General features: G+C 41.1%; 1 long non-coding RNA gene across 1 annotated transcript; it reads right to left on the bottom strand.

Annotated features, from left to right (window-relative positions):
- Positions 1-535: 535 nt before the first annotated feature.
- Positions 536-5327, bottom strand: LOC142104364 (uncharacterized). The gene is made up of 3 exons (XR_012679562.1): positions 5197-5327; positions 4002-4126; positions 536-603 (listed from the first exon to the last, which is right to left on the bottom strand). It is a non-coding gene; the product is annotated as an uncharacterized LOC142104364 (long non-coding RNA).
- Positions 5328-17266: the final 11939 nt, after the last annotated feature.

Below are 17266 nucleotides of genomic sequence, written 5' to 3'. Positions count from 1 at the left end.
TTATATACTCCTATACTACTGCACTGCGGGCAACTTAGTACTGGTGAGCACATAGTGCTCTATGGGAAATACTGGCTGCTATACGGCTAAGGCCGTAGCTAGATCTATAGGTATATATGGAAGCTGGCAGCACACAGGGGCAAGCTGGGCTGGGGGGCAGGCAGACAACTGCCCCCCTGGACAAGTCTCATAGTGAGCTATCTTGTTCTGAATAATTGGGTACTTGCATTTATTTTCCTTTCAAATGTTCCTAATAGGCTGCTGAGTCTCGTCCCCTTCATTGTTTTCTTTCTTTTTTCTTTCTTTTTTGTCCCTTCTTCTTACCAAACATAAGAATAATCATGCGGATGAAAATTTTGTAAAACGTAGTGTAACACTGTAATGTAAATAAATGCCTTAACAGATTTTAGTATAGTGCTTAAATCAAAACCAGTGATAAGACAAAATAATCAACAGAAATAAGCAAATAAATATAAGAACAAATGATCAAAACCAAATCTTGTGTGATGAATATCCAACATTACTAGAAGTGTTCATTTGAATGAGCCTTAAGTTCTCCAAAATATATCTTCCCTTTCTTTATCAAATTTTCTCATATAATGCCTATATATAAAATTGAAAACAATAGCAAATCTAGTGTGATATTGCTGAAAAATTTGTCATTTTTAATGATATAACATACAGCACACTCACATAGATTATAAACAAGAATCTAAGAATATATGTGTCAAAGCCTCCTACTAGAAAAAGGATGAAACAATGGTAGTATGCAGCATTATCAGTGGTGGAAGTGGGGTGTATACAGTGATATGCCATACTGTCACTTCTCCTACTGCCTTCATTGTAACACTATCACATTCCTGTCACTTACATTATATATACAGTATATACAGTGGTAGAAGTGGGGGTGTATACGGTGGTATGTCGTACCGTCACTTCTCCTACTGCCTTCATTGTAACACTATCACATTCCAGTCACTTACATTATATATACAGTATATACAGTGGTAGAAGTGAGGTGTATACGGTGGTATGTCATACTGTCACTTCTCCTATTGCCTTCATTGTAACACTATCACATTCCAGTCACTTACATTATATATACAGTATATACAGTGGTGGAAGTGGGATGTATACAGTGGTATGTCATACTGTCACTTCTCCTACTGCCTTCATTGTAACACTATCACATTCCAGTCACTTACATTATATATACAGTATATACAGTGGTAGAAGTGGGGTGTATACAGTGGTATGTCATACCGCCATTTCTCCTATTGCCTTCATTGTAACACTATCACATTCCAGTCACTTACATTATATATACAGTATATACAGTGGTGGAAGTGGGGGTGTATACGGTGGTATGTCATACTGTCACTTCTCCTACTGCCTTCATTGTAACACTATCACATTCCATCACTTACATTATATATACAGTATATACAGTGGTAGAAGTGGGGTTGTATACGGTGGTATGTCATACTGTCACTTCTCCTATTGCCTTCATTGTAACACTATCACATTCCAGTCACTTACATTATATATACAGTATATACAGTGGTGGAAGTGGGGTGTATACAGTGGTATGTCATACTGTCACTTCTCCTACTGCCTTCATTGTAACACTATCACATTCCAGTCACTTACATTATATATACAGTATATACAGTGGTGGAAGTGGGGTGTATACGGTGGTATGTCATACCACTACTTCTACTACCTTCATTGTAACACTATCACATTCCAGTTACTTACATTATATATACAGTGGTAGAAGTGGGGTGTATACAGTGGTATGTCATACCGTCACTTCTCCTACTGCCTTCATTGTAACACTATCACATTCCAGTCACTTACATTATATATACAGTATATACAGTGGTGGAAGTGGGGTGTATACGGTGGTATGTCATACCGTCACTTCTCCTACTGCCTTCATTGTAACACTATCACATTCCAGTCACTTACATTATATATACAGTATATACAGTGGTAGAAGTGGGGTGTATACAGTGGTATGTCATACCGTCACTTCTCCTACTGCCTTCATTGTAACACTATCACATTCCAGTCACTTACATTATATATACAGTATATACAGTGGTGGAAGTGGGGTGTATACGGTGGTATGTCATACCGTCACTTCTCCTACTGCCTTCATTGTAACACTATCACATTCCAGTCACTTACATTATATATACAGTATATACAGTGGTGGAAGTGGGGGTGTATTCAGTGATATGCCATACTGTCACTTCTCCTACTGCCTTCGTTGTAAAACTATAACATTCCATTAATTTACATTCCCATTATACACACAGGTACCTGTGTGTTCCATCCAGTAGATGTTGCTGATGGTAGGAAGGTTTCCACATAAAATGTAATACCCACTTATCCTTTCCATATTACATATAAATACCATAGTTACATATTATGTTTTACTGTGGAGTTCAGACGTTGACTCAGATGGAAAACGCAACGGGACTACTAAACCAGCATCTCATTTGGAGAATATTGGGAGTCTCTAACATGATCCACTGTCATTACAGCCTATATGATTTTTGAGATCTCTGGGTGCACCCGAGACGTTTGGAACAAAGTTGAAAGCACAGTACACAGTCTTGAATTTCATATACATGCTTTGTAGAAGTTGTTCCCTGACAATGGTTTAAGTGTTACCAATTTGAGAATAGCAATACAGTATTTTGTGAATGACATTTGTACATTACAATAAAAATCTGATAGTGTGCTCTTCTAACAGATAGTGGTGGACTCATTTTCATTCAATATCGAAGATCTGAAGTTTCATAATAATAGTTGTACATTGTGGTTAATATATTCAGTATATACTGACTTGATAATAGCAATTAGATGTCCTGGCAAATTATATTAATTAATTTGATTTTGGTCTATAGCGTTGGGATTTTCTTTCTTTTTAGATCTATTTATTGGTGTGAAGGATCGCAACCCTCTTTCCCACACCAGCTGAGGTCATTCTCTAGCGCCAATTCCAAAGGGCATTTTCTCTCTATTCCATTATTCCTGCGATAAGTGATAACGATACTTAAAGCTGAAATCTGGTGGATGATAAATAGACCCCACGATTTTTTTTAATTTAAGATACAAATGAATGTCATTGAAATACGAGCCTTACAAATTTTAAATAAAAAAGCATAAAAATAAAGTCAAACTATTTACATTTATTAGTAATGCATAAAAATGATACATGGGGTATTTTTAAATATTTAAAGGCACACAAGGCTTCTTAACAAAGATTTGTAAACACAAAGAGGCACTCAGAATAAATTGCCGCACATTAGGGAGTAGTAAACATTTGGTAATATACATGGAACTAAAAGGTTATGAAACCTGGATCTAATATAAGATCAGTAATTACGATAAATACGAAGAGCTCTTGTAATAAGCACTTTGCACTCTTTACTAAATTGCACTTTCATAAGTGAATGTGCTTGAAATTGGCACTAGGGGCATTTTATCAGAGTTCATAACATACAAGTAGAATAAAGAGCAGGGCTTAGAGCAGTTAGGTGAATAATGACAGTGCAGGGGGGAAGCTGTAAGAATAACAGTGGATAAAAAGATTCCACTTCTAAGCTACTAATTATGAGACTACTTTGGCTATTAAGAGACAAGGGGATTTGTTTTGGAAGTGTGTAAAAAGTCAATGAAAGGTCATGGAATTGAAAGATCCTATAAAAGGTTCACCAAAATATATGTCTGCAGTTGGAACATTACATGAAGCAAATTGCACCTTAATGTTGAATCATTTGATTTTACTGCGTAAGGAGTTCAGCTGACTTATTGTGCCATTTATGTGATATACGACTGTTACGGCCGATATTGCATTAGTGTGTACGCTCCCACGATCCTGTTTTATCATACCAAGGCACATCATATTGTTAGCTTTTAATTTATAAACTGACTAAAAATCACTATGATCAATGGAGCGATGTCGGACAAATTGTGTATACACTCACCACCGGGTGTGTAGGCATATCTCTATAGAGTTTATAGAGTCACGATCTTTTCAGCCGATGGTTATGAACTTAGGGGATCCGGGTAGGCCCGCGAGCCGGCTCGTTACTTTCGCGCGTCCTCGGATCTGAAGGCAAAACGTAATTTGTTGCATTGTCGGATCTCGTGGGTTTTGGATTCCATAAGTACATCCCTCCCCAAGAGATCCAGCACCATTGCTCACACAGAAATAGGGGTAGCAGTGTTCTTGTCACTCTCCAGTCTCCAGTGACATTGCTCAGTGCCATTGCTCACACAGAAACAGGAGGGGTAGCAGTGTTCTTGTCACTTGAAAAAAATTGATTGGAAATTAATGTTATTGAGATTAATAATAATGTAGGGCTAAAAGAAAGAGCTAAATTATGTGATTTTTGCAAAAAAAAAAAGGGATTTTAGAAAAAATCGGGATCCAAAACCAAAAACCAAAATCAAACTACGCGAGGCCGGTTTTGACAAAACCAAAACCAAAACACGACGTTAATCCAGATCCAAAACCAAAACCAAAACACGTGGATCAGTGAACATCTCTAGTTATGAAGAGCACAGGTCTGAAGGTAAATCATGTAAGTGTGTATGCAAGAAATTGACATGCTGATTGGGACTTTCAGTCATTGGGAAAATCGTTTAACATATCGCATCAGGAGAAATTTTCTGCAGTGTATAGCCAGCTTCATTAACAGATTTAAAAGCATGTGGATATAAAAACTTGGGGCCATTCGCTACTACTACATTTAAAGGTTTGTTTGACTAAGTGTTTCGCTGTATCTTTGCTGAGCATTGATTTGATTACTTTTTGTCTATTTCTTTCAACTGTATTCTTTTTGTCATTCGTCTCTTATTGTTGTACTGACCTTGCAAAATAAAACTTTTTTTTTAAAAAAAGCATGTGGATAGCCCAAATATGTATACACAGCCGTAACTAGGGCTGTATGAGACGGGCATCTGCCCTTGGAGCAAAGCTGATGGGGACAAAGGGACATGAATATTTTAGGCTTATTGGGTTTCAGTTGGTTGCTATATACACATGGCTCTGTGTGTATACAACCAATCAAATATTATTTTGCATCTGTTCATTGCAAGTTAGACTAATGACAAGAGAGGCCCCTAAAGCCGAACGCACTTAATTGCAATGTTTGTGTATTTGTATAAATCCCTTACACTTAAGGGTTAAAGTTGTCAGGCCATTTTTCAGCAGCCAGTGAGATCTGTAGAGTAGGTTCTTTGGATTCCCTATATATTTTCCCTCATTGGAAAATTCTGCCTCTTTTGCTGCACAAAATCCAGCAAGGTGTCCTAAGGCGAGCTCAGGGAGGACAGAAACCTCCCGTGGAGCAGAAGGGCGAAGCTTCGAGCCAAGCTTTTACCCTTCTGCTCCCCAGGAGGTTTCTGTCCTCCCTGAGTTCGCCTTAGGACACCTGCGGTACGGTTTGACAGGTGTACTGCCCCAGTCAAACTCCCCACCTGCCACTGTCCACAGAGCTTGATTTTTACCGGCATTGGACCCGCTTTGGACTGCTGGCCTGCATTAATAGAGTGCGGCCTGTTCTCCTGCCGACTAGACATGCAGCAAGTGTCTCCCTGTGATCACTAACTAACACTCCCGGCAACAGCATCACTACACTGAGTACATGACATACTTGTACCTTGCTCCCCATTCACTGAGAGAAGAAGGGTCGCGTGTGAGCCTTTGAGCCACCACAACACTGTATGGCCTCTTCTCTGCCATCTTTGGTTTCCGCCTGGCATATGTAGGCTCCACTGAGTGGCCTTACACCAATCCTGGCTGTCCAATCAAACAGACCCCATGCATAAGGGTCGAATCCTGCTGCCACATACCTCAGTGCTAAACCAACCTTCTATTCTTGGTCCCCACAGTCTGCATTCAACATACCTCCTGTCTGTTTCCCATCTGTAATTAAGGTACTATTCCATCAGACAAGTTGTTCACTGGAGTGCATATATCTGTTTGTCTACCACTCACACAAACACTGTACATCGCTGTGCATCTATGTTACCAGCCTTTTTTGACACTTGCTAATTGAATAGGAGCACAGCACAAAATCCATCCCATTGTATGGTGCATTCAGTTTTCTATCTCTAAGACACTGCTGCCCTCTAGTGGCATATCGCAAATTCAACAACTATATCTCTGCATGCATTTGCAGCTACTCATTTATCTACACCTAATCTTATACAATTGTGGTATACTGTAACCAGATGACTCCTTCAATGTAATAGCCAGGGGTGAAAGAAGAGAATACATTCTGCTTGATATGCTACCACCAACAATTTAATTTTAAAAGGGGAATCCTCGTTTATATAAGCCAAACTTGTACAAACCATCACCAAGACTTGTCTCTTAGTGACTGTGTTTTTATAAGAGTTTCACCATGTCACACAAACACAGATAATTGGGTACTATACCTAAACGTAATATCATTAAAGCTCTAGAGAAAGCAAGTGGGTCTGATCTCTCCACAACAGAACCGTTCCTAACTGCTAAGGATATCATGACCATTGTTACGAAGACTATAGAGTTGGAGATGAGAGCAGTAATAAATAAATTCAGGTCTGAACTCACAGAACTAGACTTACGTACAGACGTGGTGGAACAAAAACTAAAAAAAAAACATCACCAACACGCAGATGACAAGGAACTGACAGATCTGTGATCCGAATATGAATCCTTTAATATCCTGGAATATCTCAAAAATCGCAATAGACTAAATAACATATGCATTAAAAATATACAAATAATGCCTTCCCCAAATACCTAGAAGGGCTCTTTCTCCAAATGGTACTAGATTTAACTAAAGATATGCTCCATCTAGACCGAGCACACAGAATACTTAGACCAAACCTTCACTCGGACCATGCAAGATATAATCATTAGGTTCCGCTAAGAATTAAACCGCCAGGTATGTCCATGCTATCCCGTATGCTGGATCACACATACAACTTTATCAAGACCTTGCACCGCATTACTTGCACCATCTCTTTCTATATGAGACCTAACACCACCATCGGGAAAAGATCCACCAATGTTCCCCCCTCTGCAATTTCCCATCTGACATACTCCCGCCTCTCACTCTCCCTTCTTTTCCCCTTTACCTTGAAAGTCACAGTGTTAAACGTCTATTGTCTGCTACCACAGGTCTTTAACCTTCCATGATATTAAACATAATCTCTCTTAATATGAACGGCCTCAGTTCCCCCACTAAACACACAATTTCAATTCAATATGTTAAGCGCCAAGATCCTTATAATAATTATGCTACAAAAAACTTATTTTAAAGCTCCTCATTCCACACTAGATAACAAACAATACCCTCATGTCTACTATTTGACAGCGAGGTGCTGCTATATTAATTCATCATAGTTTCCTTAAATAGAGATTTATTATCCTATTGGGCTCATTGAACCTGATGTACCTTGGTATATACCCCCAATGTGCAGCAGGGTACCTTCTACGCTGATTGCGTCTGACAAATGGATCAGCCCGAGAGGTATGACAATAATTGCAGGTGACTTTAACACTTAGACCCAGACCTGGACCACTCAACCACTAAACATATGTACCCGTAGACTACTAACACAAATAAAGCTGCATAAACTACATGATGCTGGGCGAGTGGCTTATCCAACAGCCAAACCCTAAACACATTATTCAGCCCCACATGATCTCTATTCACGCTTTGACTACGTTCTTATTGACCATGCAGAAACTCAGAGTTATCTAGATCTGCCATGTGTCCTGGCCTGATCATTCGGCACTGGAGTTGGAATTGAACTTCCCCCACACCTCCTGTGATTGCTCTTGATGACGTCTCAGTGAGACACTTTTGCTCAAGCAAAAGCACATCACGGAAATTGCCCAGGCAATTGAAGATTACAAAACAAACAATACTTCCCTGGAGATCAGACAAGCTATTTGATGGGAAGCACATACAGCTACCTTACATTGAGTCTTTATTAACCTAGCTCTTGCCCAGAAACAGACTGAAAGACAGCACAGTAGAGAATCAGATTTTAAACCTTACTGCTCAGCACCAGAGGCATCCCCCAAAAACTACATTGAAATCCTATCTTTTTTTTTTTTTTAAATCCTATCTCTTAAGGGCCCATTGCGCTCTAAAAAAGCAGCTACATCTCTGTTATGGGTCCAAAAAAAAATTATGAAAAAGGCAGACACCCTCCTTCCATAAAAGTTTGCCGCACATGTAATAGAATAATCGCTCTCAAATCTGAAAGTGATAATATAATGTACGATTCAAAGAACATCATCATCAACATTTATTTATATAGCGCAAGCATATTCCGTAGCGCTTTACAATTGGGAACAAACATCTATAAGACAATACTGGGTAATACATACAGACAGAGAGGTAAGAGGGCCCTGCTCACAAGCTTAAAATCTATGGGACAATGGGAGTTTGAAACACAGGGGCAAGTGCTACATCAAATTGCACATTGGGCCAGCTAGAATGCAAAGGTAAAAACTATTCAGTGGGCCGTGTGATCAGTCACAGAGCAATGTTGGTCAGAGGGTTGTTGTCTTGTGTTAGCTGTGTAGAGGGTGGTAATAGGGTAATGGAGATTAAGATGCTGGTTGAGGAATATTATAAGCTTGTCTGAAGAGGTGGGTTTTCAGAGAACGCTTGAAGGTTTGAAGACTAGAGGAAAGTCTTACTGTGCGAGGGAGGGAATTCCACAAAGTGGGTGCAGTCTGAAAAAAGTCCTGGAACCGGGAATGGGAGGACGTGATGAGAGTGGAAGAGAGACGCAAATCTTGTGCAGAACAGAGGTGTCGAGTCGGGAGATATTTTGAGACAAGTGAGAAGATGTATGTCGGTGCAATTTTGATGACAACCTTGTATGTTAGTAGAAGAATTTTATATTGGATTTGTTGAAATACAGGCAACCAATGTAGAGACTGACAGAGTGGCTCAGCAGAGGAAGAACGGTTTGCAAGGAAAATCAATCTTGCCGCTACGTGCAAAATAGATTGTAGGGGTTCAAGTCTGATTTTGGGAAGACCAGTCCATGTGGGAGATGATAAGTGCATGAATTAAGATTTTTGCAGTGTCATGTGTGAGATATGTGGGTATAGTGAAAATGTTCTTTAGATGTATGTAACATGATTTAGATATAGTGTCGATGTGGGAAATAAATGATAGTTGTGAGAAAAGGATTACACCTAGGCAGCAAGCTTGCGGGGTGGGATTTATGGTCATGTTATCAACAGAAAAAGAAATGTCAGGCAAGAAGCTTCTGTTTTTGGGTGGGAATATTATTCAGTTTTTGAAAGATTGAGTTTGAGTTGGCGAGAAGACATCCAAGATGAAATGGCAGAAAGACAGTCAGTAACGTGAGACAACACAGATGGTAAAAGATCAGGAGAGGATAGATAAATTTGTGTATCATCCGCATAGAGATGATACTGAAATCCAAAGGAGCTTATTAGCTTTCCAAGAGAAGTGGTGTAAATAGAGAATAGCAGAGGACCTAGGACTGAGCCTTGTGGTACTCCAACTGATAAAGGAAGTGGAGCAGAGGTGGATCCAGAGAAATTAACACTGAAAGAGCGATTAGATAGATAGGATGAGAACCAGGATAGGATAGGACCTAGGGATTGTAGCATTTGTATGAGGAGAGAGTGGTTACCAGTGTCGAATACAGCAGAGAGATCCAGGAGAATTAGAAGAGAGTAATGGCCTTCAGTTTTTGCTCAGCGTTTTAGAGATTATTATGCATCCCTATACAACTTCCAACCTAAAGTGTCAGATGCAAAACTGCTCAAGCATAACATGAACAACTTCCTTCAAACATGTCATCCTCCCAAATAACGAGAGAGCAGACCACCCTTCTCAACAAAGAGATAAAGTCAGAGGAGATTACTGATGCAATTGAATATTTTAAGCACCAGGCACCTCTGGGTCTGGATGGATTTGACGCCCTTTACTATGAGATTTGCAAGATCCTTTGTCCCCAGTCTTGTCTGTCTGTTCAATTCAATATTGGATGGTGAAAGATTTGACGGGGCCACCACTGGATCTGGGATTGTAGTTATACCCAAACCAGGCATGGATCCCACTTATGCAGGAAGCTACAGACCGATTTAATTTCCTAATGTTGGTCTGCAATGGTGTTGGCTAACAGATTGGGATAGCTTCATTAATTCACTCTGACCAAATGGACTTCATCGCTAATAGATAACACTAGGAAAATCATCAGTCTAATCCATGTGGCTAATCGTAAAGCCCTCCCGACTCTGGTGGTGGCCCTTGATGCAGAAAATGTTTTTGATAGAGTAGCATGGTCCTTTATGTGGCAGATTTAAGTGAGCATGGGGTTCAAGGGAGCTTTTTGAAGAGCGTTATCTGCGCTGTACAATAACCCATCAGTGGACGGTCTGGCTAATGGCTTTGCTTCAACTCCCTCTCAAATTAAAAATGGTACACAACAGGGCTGTCCGTGTCCCCCTTAATATTTGTTGTAATTATGGAACCATTTGCTTCCCACATTCGCAACAACGCTGACATATTCAGTATAACTATAGGCTCACAAGAACATGTGATAGCTTTATACGCTGACGATGTGCTCCTAAACATAACTAAGCCCCACATTACACTTCACAACCTACTCAAAGAAATTCAAGACTATAGTATTTTATCCAATTATAAAATAAATGCAGACAAGTCCGAGATTTTGGAATTAAATGTACCCCCAGAAGCTCCACATACTTTGAAATTGAATTATAACTTTTGCTGGCATAGCCAAAAGCTTAAATGTCTGGGAGTAGTTTTAACAAAATCATACAATCAAGTATATACTGCCAAATTCCCCAGAGTGATAGAATCTATAAAATATGATATGACACAGTGAAATAAACTCATCCTCTCTTGGTTTGGGTGCATAGCGGGTATCAAAATGTATACACTCCTTAAATTCTTATACTTATGGCAAATGCATCCTATCCATGTCGCAGCTCATGTGCTTAATATCAACTAGGAGGGCTGCGACCTGCGAAATGGGAACAGCCAAGCCCATATCCCCTTGGGTCACTGGTGAAAACCTTCCCTGTCGTTAGACTCCGCACCTCCCATGAGGTAGTGCTAAACTAGGCAGGTCTAAGGGTCCTATCAGCCCCTGGATTGTGACAAGTGGTTACCAGAGATGAGTCAAGGCGCAGGTCAGAGGTAGATCTAAGTGGGCGGGAGGGAGATCATTTTGATATGAGATTTGAGATGTATGAAGGGGCGGTGTTGTTGAGGGCTTTGTAGGTAAGGGTGAGTAATTTGAATTTGATTCTGGAGAACACAGGGAGCCAGTGTAGGGATCTGCAAAGTGGTGAAGCAGAAGATGGTTGGTGAGAGAGGAAGATAAGTCCTGTAGCAGCATTTAGGATGGATTAAAGTGTGGATATATGGGTGTCAGAATGCCGGATAGCAGGAGGTTGCAGTAGTCTAGATGGGAGATGATGAGAGAATGGATAAGAGTTTTGGTAGCAGGTTGAGTAAGAAAAGGGCGTATCCTGGCAATGTTTTTAAGGTGGAATCAACAGGACTGGGAGAGAATCTGGAAGTGAGGAGTAAAGCAGAGGGCGGAGTTAAGTGTGACACCAAGGCAGCGGGCTTGGGAGACTGAGGAAATTGTGGTGTTATTGACAGGGAGGGAGATTTGAGGGGTAGTGGTGAATATGGCATTTTTTTGAAATGTTGAGCTTTAGGTAGCGTTGTGACATCCATGTGGAGATAGCTAAAAGACAGTTGGTTACGCAAAATAGTACAGAAGAGGAGAGGTCAGGGGAAGAGATACAGATTTTGGTGTCATCAGCATAGAGGTGGTACTGGAGGCCGAATTAGCAAATTAGTGCCCCAAGAGAAGAGGTGTACAATGAAAAGAGTAAAGGACCAAGAATAGAGCCTTTTGAAACCTCAACAGGCAGCAGAAGTGGAGGGAAGAATGTGCCAGAGGTAGAAAAGGACTAAAGGACTGGTTCGATAGATAAGGAAGTGAACCAGGAAAGAACTGTCACAAAGGCCAATGAAGTAAACGGTGTGTAGAAGAGGGTGATCAACAGTGTCAAAAGCAGCAGAGAGGTCCAGGAGGATGAGTATGGAGAAATTACCCTTAGACTTTGCAGTAAGTAGATCATCGATCAGTTTCAGTAGAATGTTGGGGACGGAAGACTGATTGCGAGTTGAGAATGGAGTGAAGGGAGAAAATGTGAGACAGGCATTGATACACTAATCGCTCAAGTAGTTTGGAGGCAAAGGGGAGGAGAGAAATAGGGCGGTAGTTGGAGAGAGAGGCTGGATCGAGAGATGGTTTCTTTAGAATTGGTGAGATGAGCGCATGTTTAAAAGAGGATAGAAATGTGCAAGTGGAGAGAGACAGGTTGAAGAGGTGAGTTAGAGGTTAGCATGCAATGGAGGAGAGCGAGCAGAGAAATTGGGTGGGAATAGGTTAGAGGGGACAGGTTGTAGGGTGAGCTGATAAGATGAGTGTGGAGACTTTGTTTTCAATCACTGGAGATAATGAATTAAGGGTGGATTGGGGAGTAGGTGAAGGTGGATAGAGTGGATAAAATGTGTGGAATTTGGCATGAGGAAATATCTTGTCAAATGGTGTCAATTTTGTCTTTGAAGTAGGTGGCAAAATCATAGGCAACATTGGTTAGAAGACTGGGCGAATATCAGAGATTTGAAGAATGTTTGGCAATTGAAAGAGCAGCTCTGTCAGATGAAAGGATGAATTTATAATGTTGGAAATTGGGATAGGAACGAGATTTCCTCCTGTGGCGCTCTGCAGTGCTGGAGCCCTTTTGCAGGTAGTGGGTCAGTTTTGTGTGCCATGGTTGGGGTTTGGATCGTTGGAGACTCTAATGTGGTAGTTGGAACTGCATTGTCTAGGGTAGAAGTGAGTGTTTTCTTGTAGAAAGAGACTGCCTTATTAGAGCAGGACAATGCAGACATAGGAGAAAATAATTGTTTTAGTGAAGATGAGAAGTGGATTAGGTTTAGAGTACTAAGATGTACATGTGGATTTGGGTGCAGGGGGGAGGGCATGAGGTAAGGTGAAGCCAAAGGAAAGGAGGTTGTTGTTGGAGTGTGAGAATGCTAAGTTGGTGGAACTGGAGATGGAGCAGTAGCGGGAGAAGATAAGGTCAAGAGAACGTCCATCACAGTGTGTGGGAGATGAGGTCCATTGGGAGAGACCAAAGGAGGAAGCAAGTGAAAGAAATTTAGTGGCATAAAAGACAATGGGTTATCAATAGGATTTTGAAATTGCCTAGTATGAGAGAAGGCAGGTCAAAGGATAGGAAATAAGTGAACCAGGATGTAAAGCTGCCAAGGAATTGGGAAACTGGACCTGGGTGGCGATAAATTACAGCAACACAAAGGTGGAGAGAATAAAATAGACGGATAGTGTGGACTTCAAAGGAAGAGAATGAGGGTTCAGAGGGTATGACTTGGAAGGTGTGACTTGGAGAAAATAGAATGTCTACTCCAACACCTTGTTTGGTCTGGGGTTATGGCAGAGGGACAATCCCCCATAGGAGAGAGCTGCAGGGAATGTAGTGTCAGAGGAGGTGAGCAAAGTTCCAGTAATGGCAAGGAAGTTGAGGGATTTAGAAATTAATATTTGTTACAAACAGATTTGACGTTCCATATTGCACAGGAGAAGGGAAGAGAATATAGTGGAGATATGTGGATAAGGTTGGAGGGATTGAATGTACAGGATGGATAGAAAGGATTGGGATGGAGCGAGGAACATGAGTGGAGAGTGGGGATTGTACGGGGTCCAGGGTTAGGTCAGATGTCCAAGCAGCCATGAGAAGGAGCAGGGTAAGGAAGAGGACATGCGAGTAGGATTTGTGGGTGTGTGATTTATTTCTGTTTATGTAGGCTGGTGACTGTGGTGGGTGCAGGAGACAAAACAGTTCATGTGTGCAACCTAGTGAGGAGGGAAGTAGTAACAAAAAAGGTATTCGGTCAGCTGGGGCTGGGGTAGTGAGGAGGGAATTAGTGAAGGGGAAATCATAATAGGGGAGGAAGAAAAAGGATGATGGAGAAAGAAGAGGAGTTTAAAGAGAAGTGTGGTGATACTCAATTGGAGAGATTGCAAATAGGTGCATGATGGAGAGATGTGAAAAACTGTGTATTAGCTGGGGTAGGTAATGAGAGAGTGGAAAGGAACAATTGATCCAAATGGTGCAGAGCAATGGAAGAGGTGAAGGATACGTTAACCACCCCCTGGCAGGGGTTAATAGAGTAGGCAGTTTCTGTAGCTCTGACACGACTAAGTCCAGGATACTGACAGCTGGGTGCAGAGGGTCCAGCTGTCAAATAGAGATGGTAACAGCAATCACAATTGAGCTCAGTGGGCAACAGAACAGATGATGAAGCAACAATGACAGTTGAGCTCTGTGGGTCCCACGGCTGAACAGAGATGGTAGTTCAGTAGATCCTAAAACAGGCTTGTTTTTCAGTATGAAGTCAATCTTCAGCTTTGCTGTGAAGTTTGCCAACAGTATTCAGAAATATCCAAAGCTTTATAATTGTGAAAATAAGGAAAAGTGGGAGCATGGACAAAGAGCTGAGCCAGTGTACAGCTTACTCCAACTGCCATCTGCATGCACAATGGGATCACAGCACTTGCTTATATCAGATGCAACCTCATTACCCTGTCTTGGTCCCTTTGTGAAAAAATACAGCGTTTACACTAGGACAGAATCACACCACTATTTGGCTAGACATAATGCAATATTTGCCTTGGATCTTGCATCCCTGCATTTTGTTCCTGAATTCAAACAGTTCCATACTAGATTTATGCTACCTAACAATGTATTTTATTAATATCTTCAATGTCTTCTATGGGTTACTTGGCGTATCAACACCAGCTGACAACTAATCCTTGCTGGAGTCACTCTGTCGCTACAACCCATTGTCTAAGGGCTTAAATTCATCACTATATAAATTAATAGTAAAACATAACCAACAACAAAAAGATCCACATGACTTAGCATGGGAGAGCCTCAGTTTCAGTGAGGATAGAAGAAAATTAAGTTTAACTTGACTACAGGTGGTATTGGGTCCCAAATCATCTCCATTCCATCTTCTCAAACTCTTCTGACTTATGTTGGAAGTCGCGTGGCTACAGAGGAACTCTGCTGCATATCTTGTGGTTTTGTGCTAAAATAAAATGCTACTGGGATAAAGTTCAAAATCTCAAGGTCAATAATAGATGTCTAAATGCCGGGATCCCCACTCTACTGCCTTTTACCTAGGCCCATCCTACACAACCCACAGCATACCCAAAAACTGATAAAACATATCCTGAACACAGCCAAATGTCAATTCGCTTCCAACTGGAAAAATGCTAACCCCCCTTGGTTAACCACCAAAGTTAACAGTATTTGGCTAACTTTTGTCGTATGGAGCATATCACTGCCACCTAACATAATACACCAGTTTCCGTGGAACTTGGTCCCCTTGAACAGATTATTATGAGGCCGAACCCACATTGAATACCATATAAGCCATGTTTTCTGGCAGGCCCAAGACCATAAAAACCTGGCATCAACTCCACTTATAGGTTAGAATAGAGATGAGCGATTCGGATTTGGAGAAATCTGATACAAATTTTGGGGTATTGAGTCAAGCCGAGTCATGTTTCTCTCTGCACTGCGCTGTTGAGCCCGAGGTGCATGGCAGCGCTGTTCAGCCCGAAATGCCTCATGGCTCTGTTGGGCCAGAAGTGCCTCATATTGATGCTCAATCCGAGTTGTGTGCCCAGTCCAGGCCTTCTGACATTTGTGCTCAACCCAAGTAGCACTTTAATGGTCACTCCACCACATTGCACACCTTGGGATAAATTTAACAAGCTACTGGTTTGAAAAAGTGGAGATGTTGCTTATAGCAACCAATCAGATTATAGCTGTCATTTTATAGAATGTACTAAATAATTGATAACTAGAATCTGATTGATTGCTATAGGCAACATCTCAACTTTTTCAAACCCGCAGTTTGATAAATTTGCCCCCTTGTCTCGATTATATTTAATATTGCCCATCTAAAGGTTAGCTTCATTTTTACCTCTGTCTAATACCTTCCCAGAAGAATATCAGATCACTCCCCGGTATTGATGTGAATTGACATGACTAGTGAAAAAGATTTTAGATTTTGGAAATTAAATCCTTTTTAGCTCAATTCCATGGGAGCTGGGTCGAATTTGATTTACACATGGAAGGGTTTTTACAGTGAAAACAGTGTGACATCTTTCCAGGCCATTGCCCACACTTTCCCAGGACTCAGTGGCCCTTTTGAATGAGCCCCTTACTGTTGAAGAGATAGCTAAGGCCATAGTTTCCTTTCCAAACAACAAAGCTCAGAGGGTGGATGGCATCGCTATAGAATTGTATAGGATATTTAGAGATTTTTGTTCACAATTGTTGGATAATTTCACACAACTTTTGGAGCTGGGTTGCTGCCATGTCGGAGATGCTGATAATTTTTCTACCCAAGCCTGCCAAAGATCCCCTGTATTCAGAGTCCTACCGTCCTATCTCTCTTTTATGTACGAATTTGAACATTCTGTTATTTACCAAGATCACCCTGATCAGATGGGCTTCATGCCCGGAAAATCTACTACATCTAATCTCCACCATCTCTACACTCACATCCAGTTGCCCCACGAAGCTGAGAGGCCGTGGTGATGTCTCTAGATGTTGCCAAGGCCTTCAACTCGATGGAGTGGGACTACTTATGGGAAGGCATTCACCAATTTGGATTGGGGAACAGGTTTATTAAATGGGTTAAATTACCATATTCTGCTCTCACGGTGACGGTTTGTGCAAATAACCACACCACCTCCCTGTTTGTGCTGGGTCAGGGGACTAGGTAGGGGTGTCCCTAATTCCCTGCGCTGTTTGCTTTGGCTATAGAGCCTTTGGCATGTTTAATTCAGGCTCATCCAAACATCAATGGCTTTCCCGTGGGTACGATCAGGGACTCTAGAGTCCTTTATGCTGACAAAGTGCCCCTATACTTATCTGACGCTTCTCTAGACCATCTTCTCCACACGGTTTATAGTTTTGGCCAATTTTCTGTCCGACGGTTAACTGGGATGTCATATATCATCTCATGGCATGGCGTTACTACACTGCAGGACTATAATATATGGCGGACGTTTGGGGTTACTACTATAGGTCAATTATATTAAA

The sequence above is a fragment of the Mixophyes fleayi genome, chromosome 1 (assembly GCF_038048845.1).
Source record: "Mixophyes fleayi isolate aMixFle1 chromosome 1, aMixFle1.hap1, whole genome shotgun sequence".
Lineage (NCBI taxonomy): Eukaryota > Metazoa > Chordata > Amphibia > Anura > Limnodynastidae > Mixophyes > Mixophyes fleayi.
The sequence above is the reverse complement of the archived record's forward strand: the minus strand, read 5'-3'. Positions and strand labels throughout refer to the sequence as shown.